At 37.3% G+C, this 15235-nt stretch overlaps 1 long non-coding RNA gene across 1 annotated transcript in view; it reads right to left on the bottom strand.

Moving 5' to 3' along the window:
• The window catches only part of LOC146405657 (uncharacterized), a 191415-nt gene extending 176463 nt beyond the window's left edge, over positions 1–14952 (bottom strand). Inside the window, exon 1 of the long non-coding RNA XR_014838435.1 lies at positions 14211–14952. This is a non-coding gene — a long non-coding RNA (uncharacterized LOC146405657). The remainder of the gene's footprint in view (positions 1–14210) is intronic.
• Positions 14953–15235: the final 283 nt, after the last annotated feature.

The raw sequence follows: 15235 nt of genomic DNA, 5'->3' as shown, positions 1-15235 counted from the left end.
CCTCAGAGGGCACCAAAGAGGAGGGCACTGAAACTGACCACCTGTTGTTGCTCTTGCTCCCCCAGGAACACACCATCTCTGCTGCTGCCACTGCCAAATGCTCCAGGCAGTATCCACACGCTTGATCACAGTCACTTCCCAGGACCCTGAAACTAGGAGCAGCCTGTGCAGCACTCCCCCGTGTGGGCTAAGTGGGATGGGGTCCTTCTTGTGTGGCCTGCTGGGGTGGGGGCAAAAAGCTGCAGATATCACTGACTCCAGAGGTGAGCATGGCCCACCTCAACTAGGAGTCCTGAAAAGGCACAACTTGAGGTTCTAATCACCTCAGAGGAGGACACTGCAATTGAACACTACCTGTTGGTGTTCTCACTCCCCTGAGAACTCATACACCCTGCTGCTACCACTGCCAAATGCTCTAGGCACCTTGTAAATCTGCCTAAGGCTTATTACCACTTCCCAGGATTCTGTAACTAGGGGTATTCTGTATCACATTCCTGCAGATCCTTGCTGCTGTTAAGAGCCCATCAACTGGGAACTGACTACTAGCCCTAGCCAAGGCTGCCTTCTCCCTGGAAATACACTCAGCACCCTGGGGATAACAGCCTGCTCACACCAAAGAAAGAGACAGCAAATACCCAAACTCCCAGGCCAAAAATAAATAGCAACCCCTCCAAAAAAAAACAAACAAACAAAAAAAAAACCAAAGAGTTGCTCTTGCATAGAAGCAGCCCTCCAGGACTACAGTTTGGCTTCCCTAAACTCACAGAAAAAGAAAAACATAAGCAAGATGAATAAGCTCAAAAATCATTCCCAGTTAAAGGAACAGGAGAATTCATCTGAAGCTGCAAAAAATGAAACAGACCTCTGCAGTATGATTGATATTGAGTTCAAAAGGGAGATAGTGAAAATGCTAAAGGAATTAAGGCTGAATATCAAGGAATTAAGAGCAGATATGAATAGTAATACAGATTCCTTTAAGAAAGGAACTGGCAAATATAAGGAGGAACATAGAAAAATTAGAAAATTAATTTGCAAAGACACAAACTGAGCTAAAGGCATTAAAGAGCAGAATGAACAATGCAGAGGAACAAATTAGTGATTTGGAAAATAGAATAACAGAAGTCACCCAATCACGACAGCAGACAGAAAACCAAATGAAAAAACATGAAAGCAATATAAGCGATCTATGGAATAATATAAAGCAGGACAATCTATGCATAATAGGAATTCCAGAAGGAGAAGAAAAAGAAAAGGGGATTGAAAATATATTTGAAGAAATTTTGTTGGAAAACTTTCCAAATCTAAAGGAAACTGATATCAAGATACAGGAAGCTCAGAGGGCACCAAACAAGTTTAACGCAAATAGTACCACACCAAGACATGTTATAATAAAAATGACAAAAGTTAAAGAGAGAATTCTAAAGGCAGCAAGAAAAAAAGATAAGGGAATTAATTATAAGGGAACCCCCATAAGGCTATCAGCTGATTTCTCTACAGAAACACTACAGGCCAGAAGGGAATGAAAAGATATATTCAAAGTTCTGAAAGGAAAAAACTTGCAGCCTAGAATAGTCTACCCAGCAAGAATCTCATGTAAAATAGAAGGGGAAATAAAGAATTTCTCCAACAAACAAAAGCCAAAAGAGTACAGAAATACTAAACCCATTCTAAAAAAAATTCTGAAAGGGCTTCTCTAAATCAAAAAAAAAGAAGAAATAGAATGGAGGAAATCACAATTGGAAAGCAATCACTTAAACAAGCCAGCATACAGATCTAAAAGAGGAAAAAAAAAAAAAAAACTACTGTAAAAGCGATGATAAACACAAGGGACAGCAAAAGGACAAACATGAAGATGTTCAAAAAGCACTTCAAAATCATAGACTGTGGGGAAGAAAAGTAATAAAATATAGATTCTTTTTTAATTTTAATAATGTTTTTGAGCTTCTATGACTATCAGGCTAAAGCAAGCAGATACAAGAAGGGGTTCACAAACAAAAAACAGGGCAACCAGAAATCAAAACCAACATTATGCTCACAAAAACTAAAAAGAAAAGGACACAAGCATAAGATAAATGGAAATCATTCAATCAAAAAAAGAAAGGAAAGGGAAACATAGAATCAGCTGGAAAACAAGGTTTAAAATGGCAATAAATACATATCTGGAGTTTCTGTCATGGCTCAGTGGTTAACAAATCTGACTAGGAACTATGAGGTTGTGGGTTCGATCCCTGGCCTCACTCAGTGGGTTAAGGATCCAGCATTGCTGTGAGCTGTGGTGTGGGTTGCAGACACGGCTCGGATCCTGTGTTGCTGTGGCTGTGGTGTAGGCTGGTGGCTACAGCTCCAATTAGACCCCTAGACTGGGAACCTCCATATGCTGCAGGAGTGGCCCTAGAAAAGTCAAAAAGACAAAAAAAAAAACCAAAAAACAAAAAACCTATCAATAATTACCTTAAATGTCAATGGTCTGAGTGCTCCAAGCAAAAGACACAGAGTGGCAGGTTTGATAAAAAAAACCAAAAACCTACAATCTGCTGTCTACGAGTGACTCACCTTAGGGCAAAAGACACATATAGACTGAAAGTGAGGAGATGGGAAAAGATATTTCATGCCAATGGACAAGACAGGAAAGCAAGAGTTGCAATACTCATATAAGACAAAATAGACTTTAAAATGAAGACCATAATGAAAGACAAATAAGGACACTATTTAATGGTTAAAGGATCCATTCAAGAAGAGGATATTACAATTGTCAATATATATGCCCCTAATATAGGAGCACCCAGATAACCTACAACAAATACTAACAGACATAAAAGGATAAATTGATGGGAATACAATCTTAGTAGGAGACTTTAACACCCCACTCACATCAATGGACAGATTCTCTAGACAGAAAATCAATAAGGCAACAGAGATCTTAAACTACACAATAGAAAAGTTAGACTTAATCAACATTTTCAGGACATTACATCCAAAAAAATCATAATATATATTCTTCTCAAGTGCACATGGAACATTCTCAAGGATCAGTCACATATTGGGGCACAAAGCTAACCTCAACAAATTTAAGAGTATAGAAATTATTTCACAGTTCCCGTCATGGCGCAGCAGAAATGAATCTGACTAGGAACCATGAGGTTGTGGGTTTGACCCCTGGCCTTGCTCAGTGGGTGAAGGATCTGGCATTGCTGTGAGCTGTGGTGTAGGTCACAGACATTGCTCAGATCTGACACTGCTGTGGCTGTGGTATAGGCTGGCAGTTGTAGCTCTGATTAGACTCTTAGCCTGGGAACCTCCATGTGCTATGGGTGTGGCCCTAAAAAGACAAAAGACAAAAAAAGAAAAAGAAATTATTTCAAGTATCTTCTCTGATCACAATGGCATAAAACTAGAATCAACCACAGGAAAAGAAATGAGAAAAGACTGATTACATGGAGACTAAAGAACATGCTACTAAAAAATCAACGGGTCATTGAGGAAATCAAGATGGAAATTAAAAAACACTTTGAGACAAATTATAATGAAGACAAATCCAATAAAAAATCTATGGGATACTGCAAAAGCAGTGCTTAGAGGGAAATTCATAGGAATACAGGCCTTCCTCAACAAAGAAGAACAATCTCAAACTGACAACTTAACCCACCATCTAAATGAATTAGAAAAATAAGATCAAACAAAACTTAAGTCAACAGAAGGAAGGAAGTCATGAAGATCATAAAGGAAACAGAATTAAAAAAAACCCAAAAAAACCCAATAAAACCAAGAGCTGGTTCTTTGAAAAGGTAAACAAAATTGACAATCCTCTGGCCAGACTCACCAAAAAGTGGAGAGAAAAAACCCAAATAAACAAAATAAGAATTGAAAAAGGAGAAATCAGAACTGCAGAAATACAAAAAACCATAATAGAATATTATAATTGTATGCCAACAAATTTGACAACCTAGAAGAAATGAACAAATTTCTAGACACTTACAGTCTGCCAAAACTGAATCAAGAAGAAATAGATCAAGTGAACAGACTGATCACTAGAAAATTGAATATGTCATAAAAACATTCCCTACAAATAAACGTCCAGGGCCAGATGGCTTCACAGGCAAATTCTATCAAACATACAAAGAGGAACTTATTCCCACCCTCCTTAAACTGTTCCAAAAGGTTGAAGAAGAAGGAACATTCCCAAAGATATTCTATGATACTACCATGACCCTAATCCCAAAACCAGACAAAGATACTACGAAAAAAGAAAACTATAGGCCGGTATCTTTGATGAATATAGACACAAAAATTCTCAACAAAATTTTAGCCAACTGAATCCAACAACATATAAAAAAGATCATACACCACGACCAAGTGGGATTCATCCCAGGTTCACAAGGATGGTTCAACATACACAAATCAATTAATGTCAAATACCACATCAACAAAAGAAAACTCAAAAAACACATGTTCATCTCAACAGATGCAGAAAAAGCATTTGTCAAAGTCCAATACCCATTCATGTTAAAAACGATTACCGAAGTGGGTATAGAGGGAACATACTTTAACATAATAAAAGCCATTTATGACAAACCCACAGCAAATACAATACTCAATGGAGAAAAGCTGAAAGCCTTCCTGCTAAAACCTGTAACAAGACAAGGATGCCCACTCTCATCACTGTTACAAGCCCTAGCCACAGCAATCAGACAAACAAAAGAAATAAAAAGTATCCAAACTGGAAGAAAAGAGGTAAAACTGTCACTATATGCAGATGACATGATACTATATATAGAAAATCCTAAGTATTCCACACAAAAACTACTCGAGCTTTTCAGCAAACGGTACTGGGAATACTGGACAGGTGCATGTAAATCATTGAAACTGGAACACACCCTCACACTATGCACAAAAATAAACTCAAAATGGCTTAAAGATTTAAACATAAGAAACCATCAAACTCATGGAAGAGAACATAGGCAAAACATTCTCTGACATCAACCTTACATATATTTCTTCAGGTCAGTCTCCCAGTGCAGCAGAAATAAAAGCAAAAATAAGCCAATGGGACCTAATCAAACTGAAAAGCTTTTGCACAGCAAAGGAAACCAAAAAAACAAAAAAACCAGAAAGACAACTACAGAATGGGAGAAAATAGTTTCAGATTTTGCAACTGACAAGGGCTTCATCTCTAAAATATATAAACAACTTATACAACTCAACAGCAAAAAAAGCCAACAACCCAATGGAAAAATGGGCAAAAGACCTGAATAGACATTTCTCTAAAGAAGATATACAGATGGCCAAGAGCACATGAAAAAAAATGCTCAACATCACTAATTATTAGAGTAATGCAAGTCAAAACTACTATGTTGTAGCACCTCACACCAATCAGAATGGCCATCATTATTAAGTCCACAAAAAATAAATGCTGGAGAGGGTGTGGAGAAAAGGGAACGCTCCTACAATGTTGGTGGGAATGTAAATTGGTACAACCATTATGGAAAACAGTGTGGAGGTACCACAGAAAACTAAATAGAGAACTGCCATATGACCCAGAAATCCCATCCTTGGGCATACATCTGGACAAAACTTGCCTTGAAATAGACACATGCATCCGCATGTTTATTGCAGCACTATTCACAATAGCCAAGACATGGGAACAACCAAAATGTCCATTGACAGATGAATGTATTAAGATGTGGTAAATATACATGATGGAATACTACTCAGCCATAAAAAAGAACAAAATAATGCCATTTACAGCAACATGATGGAACTAGAGACTCATACTAAGTGAGGTAAGACAGAAAGAGAAAGACAAATACCATATCACTTATATCTGGACTCTAACATATGGCACAAATGAACCTTTCCACAGAAAGGAAGTCCATGGAGAACAGACTTGTGGTTGCCAAGGGGGAGGGGGAGGGAGTGGGATGGACTGGAAATCTGATAAGCAATGAGTTCCTGCTGTATAGTACTGGGAACTGTATTTAGTCACTTATGATGGAGCATGATAATGTGAGAAAAAAAATGTATACATGTATGTGTGACTGGGTCATCTTGCTGTACAGGAGAAAATTTACAGAGCACTGTATGGAAAAAATAAAAATCATTTAAAAAATTAAAAAAATCAAAAAACAAAAAACTTATGGTTTCGAAAGGAGACAGTTTGGGGGGTGGGGGGTGGGCTGGCAGTTTGGGATGGAAATGCTGTAAAATTTGGTTGTGATGATCATTGTACAACTATAAATGTAATCAAATTTACTGAGTTAAAAAAAGAACCACTTTCTTTGCTCATGCATCAGAAGCAACTCCTCATCCATTATAGTTTTATCATGAGGTTGCAGCCATTCAGTCACATCTTTAGGTTCCACTTCCAATTCTAGTTCTCTTGCTAGTTCTACCACATCTGCAGTCTTCAGTATTCCACTAAAACCTTGAATCCCTCAAAGTCATTCATGAGGGTTGGAATCAATTTCTTCCATGCTCCAGTTACTGTTAATATTTTGTCCTCTTTCCCTTACTCATGAATGTTCTTAATGGCATCTAAAATGGTGAGTCCTTTCCAGAAGGTTTTCTATTGACTTTGCCCAGACCCATCAGAGAAGTCATAATCTATAGCAGCTACAGCTTACAAAATGTATTTCTTAAATCATGAGACTTGAAAGCAGAAATTACTCCTTGATTCATGGGCTGCAGAATGAATGTTGTATTATGAGGCATCAATATAACATTAATCTGATTTTACATCTCTAACAGAGTTCTTGGGTGACCAAATGTATTGTTACTGAGTAGTAATATTTTTAAAGAAATATTTTTTGCTGAGCAGTAGGTCTCAAAAATGGGCTAAAATATTCAGTAAACCATATTGTAAACAGATATGCTATATGAAGGCTTTGTTGTTCCATTTATAAAATACAGGCAGGGTAGATTTACCATAATCCTTAAGGGCTCTATTTTTTTGAATAGTGAATGAGCACCAGCTTCAACTTGAAATCAACAACTACATTAGCCTCTACCAAGAGAGTCAGCCTGTTCTTTGAAGCTTTGATGCAGGGCATTCACTTCTCTCCAGCTATGAAAGTCTATGATGACATAGAAGTCTATTTCACCTACACTGAAAATTGGTGTTTTAGTATGGCCACCTTCATTTTCTTTGTTAGATCTTCTTGATAAATTGCTACAGCGCCTACACCAGCACTTGGTGCTTTATCTTGACAAGGCTTTGGGTTGAAGGAATTGTGTGGCTGTTTTGAGCTTCTATTCAGATCATTAAAACTTTCTCCCTATCAATAATAAGGCTTTTTTTTTTTAAATCATTCCTGTGTTCATCACAATAGCACATTTAATTTCCTTTAAGAACCTTTCCTTTGCATTCACAACTTTGCTGTTTAGCTCAAGAGGCCTATTTTGGCTTTTGACATGCTTTCCTCACTAAGCTTAATCATACCTCACTTTTGTTTTAAAGTGAGAGACATGCAACTATCCGTTTCACTTGAATACCTAGATGCTACTGTAGGGTTATTAAATTGGCCTAATTTCAATGCTGTTATGTTTCGGGGAATAAAGAGGCTTGAAGAGAGGAGAGAGATGGGAGAATGGCCAGTCAGTGAAGCACAGTCAGAGCACACACAGCATTTATAGATTAAGTTTGCCATCTTATGTGGGTGTGGTTCATGGCGCACCAAAACGTTTATAATAGTAACATCAAAGATCATAGATTACAGATCACTAAAATAAATAATGGTGAAAAAATTTGAAATATTGTGACAATTACCAAACTGTGATGCAGAAACAGGAAGTGAGCAAATGCTGTTGGAAAAATAGTGCCTAGACTTGCTTGTTGCAGGGCTGCCAAAACCTTCAATTTGTTAAACAAGGCAATCTCTGCCAAGTGCAATAAAGCAAAGCAAAAAAAACCAAAAAACAACAAACAGGTATGCCTACAAATGTACTACATTATACATTACATGTTTTTCACAGGGTTATTTTTATAAAACAGATATTTTAATATTAGAAATGGTAGGGTTCTACTTTATTTTTTATGAAAATATTAGAGAAATAATACCTAAACTCTTATACACAACACACAATTACTGAAAATAATCCACTGCTCAGTAGTCTATTTTTAAAAAGAGATGAAAAAGGGCAGTTTGCCATTGTGTAAGTCCAGAGTTAAATAATTATAATAATAATAAAAACTCTCATATAAAGAACAAAATTAGCTGCACTTGCAAAAGGAGTGTAGAACACATTAAAATTTGCTAGAGTAAGTACTTCTTTCTTTTAATGAGCTGAAGCATATTCTGTGTCTGTACAATTGGATACATTTCCATCATTACAGGAAAGGGCTATTAAATCTGAAGAGACCAGAATATAGCAAAATCTTGAATAATATTAAATGTTTAATAATGTCCTCATGTATATAGTGATTCTTCCTGACGTCATTAGTGAATTTTAATGAAATGTGTATAATTAACATATCTGTAATTATCATTCTTATTTTAAGGAAGAGTGCACATATTTAATACAAATTTTAGTTGTACATCAAAAATTTGAATATTAAAATATAATAATGATTGTTTTTATTCTACAGTGAGATTAAATCAAACTAGATAGTGTAAGAACTCAGTACTGAAAAATTATAAAGCAACAAATGCACAAGAAAAATGTGTCAAACATGATTTTGAAGGGACAGAATAAGTTTTCAAGAAACTCTCCATTTTCAGTGGCTAACATTTATTTATTATAACTCTTACTTTAGTCTTTATGGTTATAAAGGAAAAGTAGGATCATTAAATCCATAAGCAGTTACTTGATGAAGTCAAATTTCAGCCGATGGCAAGAGTGGATGATTGAACATTTTCTCTATTACTGTTTTTCTCAACTAAAAGAGTTCTGGAATTCATAGATATGAAAATGTGAAATAAAATGGAGTCTCTTATGTCAAGAGGTTTTAAAGTGGAGCCAGGAGGCCATTAAGGAGGTGGCCATCAGGCACGTCCTCACCAGGCAGAACAAAGAATTTTTTAACTGGGCCAAACCACAAAAAGTCCAATGACTATGCAAGAACTTGCCATAACAGCTTTCGTCTCCGTCTAGTGATGCCTTAGCACTCAATCAAGTTTGGCTAACACAAACTTCTGACTCTAACTGCAATTAAACTTCTTTGTAATGTAAACCTCTTTGTCTTTTAAAGCCCCTTTTACTCCCTTTGGGGGATATCCTAGATTGTTACCCAAAAGAATCTATGTGTCCTGCATTGTGATTTTTTGATTCTGAATAAACACTTTATGCTTCCCTATTGCCTTCTGAATTTATTTAGATTGACACATGCATTAGTAACGGAGGCTGATGCAATGTCTTATCTTTTCAAACTGGCAATCTTAGTGATGAAATGATATTTTTTGTTTTTCTTTTCCATTGAAATGGACAACTCAGCTGATTAAAAGTAAAGTCATTGTTTAGAAGCTCCCGTTGAGGCTCAGTGGTTAACTAATCCGACTAGGACCCATGAGATTCCTGGCCTTGCTCAGTGGGTTAAGGATCCGGCATTGCTATGAGCTGCAGTGTAGGTCACAGATGCGGCTCGGATCCCACATTGCTGTGTGGCTGTACCATAGGCTGGCAGCTACAGCTCCGATTCAACCCCTAGCCTGTGAACCTCCATATGTTGGGGTGTGGCCTTAAAAAGACAAAAGACAAAAAAAAAGTAAAGTCATTGTTTATACACTATTAATTACTCACAAAAAGGTCAGAAGCCAAATAAAACTTTGAACTTAGAAAATTACATTCTAAATACAAAATACCTGCTTTTTCCTCATAAATGAACTGATTAAAATTTTTAAGGACAAGCATCTAGCTTCTAGCAATATGTTATTATGCAGAGAAGGCATTTAATAGATTTTGAGAAGCTGACAAAATCTTGGAGTGACAGAGATTCTAGGTCCCCAAGAGTCAAAAGTGAAGGAGAAGCTCTTAAAATGAAGGGGCAGGTGCATCCAGTGGCTAGAAATCAGCTTCTTTTAAAGTTTTCTCTCTGATTACTGTTGCCATTTCTATAACCTCAGGAGCTGCATCTTCCCTTTTAACATTCTGGACCAAAAACCAGACATTTCCTTTGGTAATCCCATGTAGAACTGGAGACAGGATGACACTTCAAAAGCCAGGGAGTATAAGAAGGAACAAATGCTGACAGTACAAGACTCTGAACAGCCTGGGTGAAAAGGGAAAGGATAGTTGAACGTTTTTCAGAATTTGAGAGAATACAATGAACTTTGTGTTGCCCCCAAATTCACATATGGAAACTATTTCAAACGTGATGATATTTAGAAGAAGATTGTCTGGGAGGTAATTAGGTCATGAAGGTGGAGTTCTTGTGTATGGGATTAGTGCCCTTACAAGAAGAGGCCAGAGAAGCTAAGAAAACTATTTCACTTGCTTTCAGCCCTGTGCAGGTACAATGAGTACTCAGTTGTATTTAAACCAGGAAGCGGGCCCTCACCAGACACTGGCTGTGCCAGAACTTTGATCTTGGACTTTTCAGTCTCCCAAACTGTGAGAAATAACTGTTTGTCTTTGAGCCCTTAGTCTATGGAAATTTTTTATAGTAGCACGAACTAAGACAAAAAAGTCTACACTATCAATTTTTTAAGTTTCTCATATAAAATAGTGAAGAAATGCAAACAGAATTATAAAGATTGATTGTACTTTAAATGTGAAAGAATTGATACTTCTAACACACATGACTACTGCATACACGGCATCTTTTGGTTGTTGTTTATAAACTAAATTTTAAATTTCTTGGAAATATGAGGCTTGAGAACAGATGTTACTTTTCCTTGTCCTGTGTAGGTCTTGGATTACTTCACAGAATTTCTGTCTTACTGTGATCAAATCTTAAATATAGGAACATATTTTACTGGGGCCCTTAAGTGCCTGCCACCATGAGGCAAATATTGTTCCCATTCATCACATATGAACACTTTCTATATTAGTCAAATTTCAGTTTTCTTTTGAGACAGAGGCTCATTCCCCTTTCCTTATTCCCTATTACCTATGTTTGGTTTTTTGTCAAAGATTTCCAGATTGAAATCATGTCCTAACATCATGTATTAACCACATTTACTTAAAGAGAGAAACAGAGTAACAGTGAGGTCATTCCCTTATAAGAGGCAGAATAGTAGATAAGAACTCCTTGGTTTTGTAAAGCTAGTGATTAAATGCTAATACTCTGAAGATCTGCATTCTTGTAATTTATTCTTCCCATTTTCTGTGGACAAATCCATAATAGCTTATAAATAGATGTACAATTATTGTATTAATGCTTGAATTTACATCTACATTGGGCTACACTGATTTGGGGATACTTTTCTGCCCCTGGGTCCTGCTACCTAAATTGCCATATTCACTGTTTATTAATTACTATCAGGGATTAAACTAGAGGTATGTAGGATTTTAACATATCATTGGCTAATAACTTATGACCTATGTATATAATTGCATGCACAAAGTTCAATTGGGACATTCAGATTACTTCCTTGAGTATTTGGAATTGGGCAGCATTCAGTGACTAGGGCAGCTGGTATTGAGCCCAGAAGCTGAATTAATTATGAGAATATTGATTTAGAAATGGGGTGAAATGGGTCCTGAGCAACCATACAGCATGAGGGAGTTCATGTGGCTGATGGGGGAGGCAGAATCAACGAGGAGAGTCACAGACACCACCCAGGCCCCCAAAGACAGAGTCATCATACTTTTTGACAGTTTTCCATGTCCAAATACATGTATTTTATCAGTGAAACATTGCTTTTGTCTTGAGGTGAATTGAATCTGGGTCAGTCCTAACTTTTACATAAACGTGACAAAATATTGTCTATGTTTAGCTTTTACTCTGTATGCTTGATTAAAACAACAGTTCAAGAATGATCTGCAGAGGCAAATGGAATAAGTGTTCTTTCTTCTGCACCTCATTTAATGGCCAGTATTCCTTTAGAGGACGTATTTAGAAACAGCCAACTTAGATTTGCTATCAAAAGCTGTTGATGATTTAGCAGCTTTAACTTCAGTAAAAAAAGACTGAAGCATCTATGACAAGGAGATTTAAGGGTCAGTGGGTACCCAATAGATTATTTTATAAAGAAGAAATGAAGAATGATTAACATAATTGGCAAATTAATGGCATGTCAGCAGCTGTCCCATTCCAGCAGTTCTGGACCCAGGCATGAGCAACATGGGTGAAACCATGAAAGGAGCCCAGTGCAAACACAGATTCTAGCTTACATTCTTCAGTAATTTACTAAGTACCTACTGGGTGCTGGACACCATGCTAGAGGTTAAGCTGTAAGGGAAGAAACAAATCAATAAACAAGGCTACCTACAAAGAATTACAGCTTTCTCTGTTTAAGAATTCATTTTTTTTTTTTTGCAGGAAATCTATTAGAGTACTTAAAATTATCACTAAGCCTTTTTTGGTTTCTAAAGGTTGCATTAAAATATAATGTTTTACATGGCAAAGCTAATATATGAAACCACTAACAGTCAATCATTTGTTAGCAAAAATTAATTACATAAGTGGATTACTAACAATGAAAAGAGTGATACTGGTAAAATTTTAGGCATCAGAAACTGAGTGCTGGAGAAATATTTATAGCAGAAACCTCACTGAGGATTTACAGACCAACAACAACAGAGAACTCTTGCCTTTTAGGAATAAGGCAGATTTAGATTTAGATTAGGAATAAGTGCCAATAAGTGTAGCATTCTATGGAGAGTTCTAGCAAGTGAAGGAATGATAGGAGGTTACTGCCCTGCTGGGTAAGGGCAGAGGGGTGAAATGGAGTAGCAGTTTAAGAGAAGTAAGCCCTGGAAATGAGTAACAATCAGCAAAACAGGGACAGTGAGAAGTCAAAAGAGAAATGCAGGAAATTTGGAAGATTTTCTGGCCCTATTTGATGAGACTAAGATTTCATGGCCTGTTGTGTTCACCACCCTACTTCTATAAATTCTATCACTTCATAAAAATATTTTTAAAAGTACATGTTGACCCTGGGAACCTCTGGCGCAAAGCATCTTCCCATGAAGAGAATTAAAAACCATGAAAAGTACAGTTTTACAATGTCTTTCCCCTACAGCAGGTCTAGGCTAAACCAGTACTTCTGAATGTGAGAAATTTAAATTCAAGAGTAAAATTACAATATCAACAATTATCTTACAGTGAAATGATGCCAGAGACAGAAACCAGCATTTATTAAAAAAAAAAAAAAATCAAGCTGCTTTTGGAAAAAGTAAGGCTTTGAAATTTAGAATTATGTATAATTTCTCAGATTACCATCTTAGAAACTAATTGGCTTTGAAACTACTTTGCTTTTAGGAAGACACCTTGTTGAACTCTTTCTTCATCTGATAAAACAAACGTTAACTTTAGAGAATTGAAAAGAATGATGGCATTTTATGAATCTGAAAAGCAATATAAATGCCGAATGACAGTAATGCCATCTTTGCTTGACATCTGCTGAATTTTCGTTTGGAAAGTTCTCCCTGTATATTTGGTAACTGCTGCCTCTCTTCCACATTAAATAAATGGAAGTATATCAAAAAGCAGAAAATGGATAAACACGGGGAAGGTTTAAATTCTGTTCGAATGTTTAATATATTAGAATTGTTAAATGTTTGCAGCTGTAAAGTTAAGAACAACATGCCAGTACCATGTCAAATAAATACGCCAGAAAGAAGACAAGAGTGTAAACATGGGACAAAGTTATGACACAAAAGAAGGATGTCCAAACAAACAGCTATGGAGCTCTGGGCTCAAGAAGGCGACCTCATTAGATCCTAAATTCACTTCCCCCGATGGAGATACCTAGTCCACAGCAACACATGGAAAAATTTCCTCTTAGAAAAACCAAAAGGCTGGCAAAATGAGGTCTCCACCTCGGGTAAACTGAAGGAAAACCACATCAAAGCAAGGTAGAGGAGGCTAGAACACAATCTTGCCATCACATCTTCCTGTGCAGCGATCCACAGCAAAGACAAAGTTCCAGACCAGGACCTTCTCTGGAGGAGCAGAGGATTTGAATCATACGTGGGGCAATTCAACTTTTAAGGTTTGGACGCGAGAAACAAAGCTCCCCAAACATCTAACTTTAAAAGCCAACAGGGCTTGCATCTGGGACCCACATGACTGTGTATAGTGACCTGAGAAACGAAGAACTCACGCTACTCACCTACCCAGAGTCCCAGCAGCAGAAGCAGCAGCAGCAGCAGCAGCAAACGGCGCCCAGATGCCAAGTGAAGGAGGCTCACCTGCTTCTATGGTAAGCGTGATCTGAGCTTCAGGCATCTAATTTGATATAGATATCCATGAGTTCTGTCTGTATAGATTACTGTTTCTTCTCCTCTGCATTAAATATGTAAAATGAAAGCATACATTTTAAAATAGGCAACTATTTTGGGGGAGTTGTTTGTTTTTATTTGGGTCTGTGATTCTACCAGAATCACCAAGGCACTCTCTGAAATTCTGCTAAAGGTCAAAACAAAGTGCCTGCCAAATTAGGATTGTTTCTAACACCTGGGAAAGGAGAGTGGCCATCCATTTAAGGCTTTAACATTGGCAACTAGAGGACTGGGGAAGGCAGAAAGTAAAAGCTGAAACTTTAAATTCAGTAAGAGAATATTAGCTGCATGAGGGGAAAAAGGTCAGTTCTTCCCTCATCAAGGAAACTGATTCAAATTAACTTAAGCAGGAAAGGGGGATGTCTTTGGCTAACTGGAAACCTCAAAGGAGAAATGGGCTTCAGATACGAAGATCTCAGCATTAGAACTACATAATCAGGAATCTCCCATGCATCTCTTAACTCTACTGCCATTCATGTTGGCTACATTCTTAACCGGAATAAAAAAAGCAGCCACCACCAGATGGACTTAATTGTCTTTCAAACTAGAAAATTTAGTGAAAGAGTGTTCCTCTTCCAAAGTTTCAGCAGAGGTTCAAATAGGGCTGATTTGCATAGCTGTGTCCTGTACCCACCCCTCAACCAATTGCCGAGTTTAGAGAATGAGGAGTCTGATTGGTGGATCTAGGAAATGTTTCCAACTCTGCATGGGTGGAGGGTGCAGAGGTGAGGAAGTTACAGACGTACCCAAAGACAGAGGAGGTTCCTCAGAAGAAAGAGGACAGAGGACAAGGAGCAAGAACGCATGATGGGTAGACAGTGAATACAGCCTTCGCAATCCTCCATAGCCTTGTTTC

The sequence above is a fragment of the Sus scrofa genome, chromosome 2 (genome assembly GCF_054392235.1).
Source record: "Sus scrofa isolate SSC_HxYL_T2T_F1_AM1 chromosome 2, Sscrofa_HxYL_maternal_Yorkshire_Landrace_v2.0, whole genome shotgun sequence".
NCBI classification, from domain to species: domain Eukaryota; kingdom Metazoa; phylum Chordata; class Mammalia; order Artiodactyla; family Suidae; genus Sus; species Sus scrofa.
Note: the sequence above shows the minus strand (reverse complement) of the source record. Positions and strands in the feature narration are given on the sequence as shown.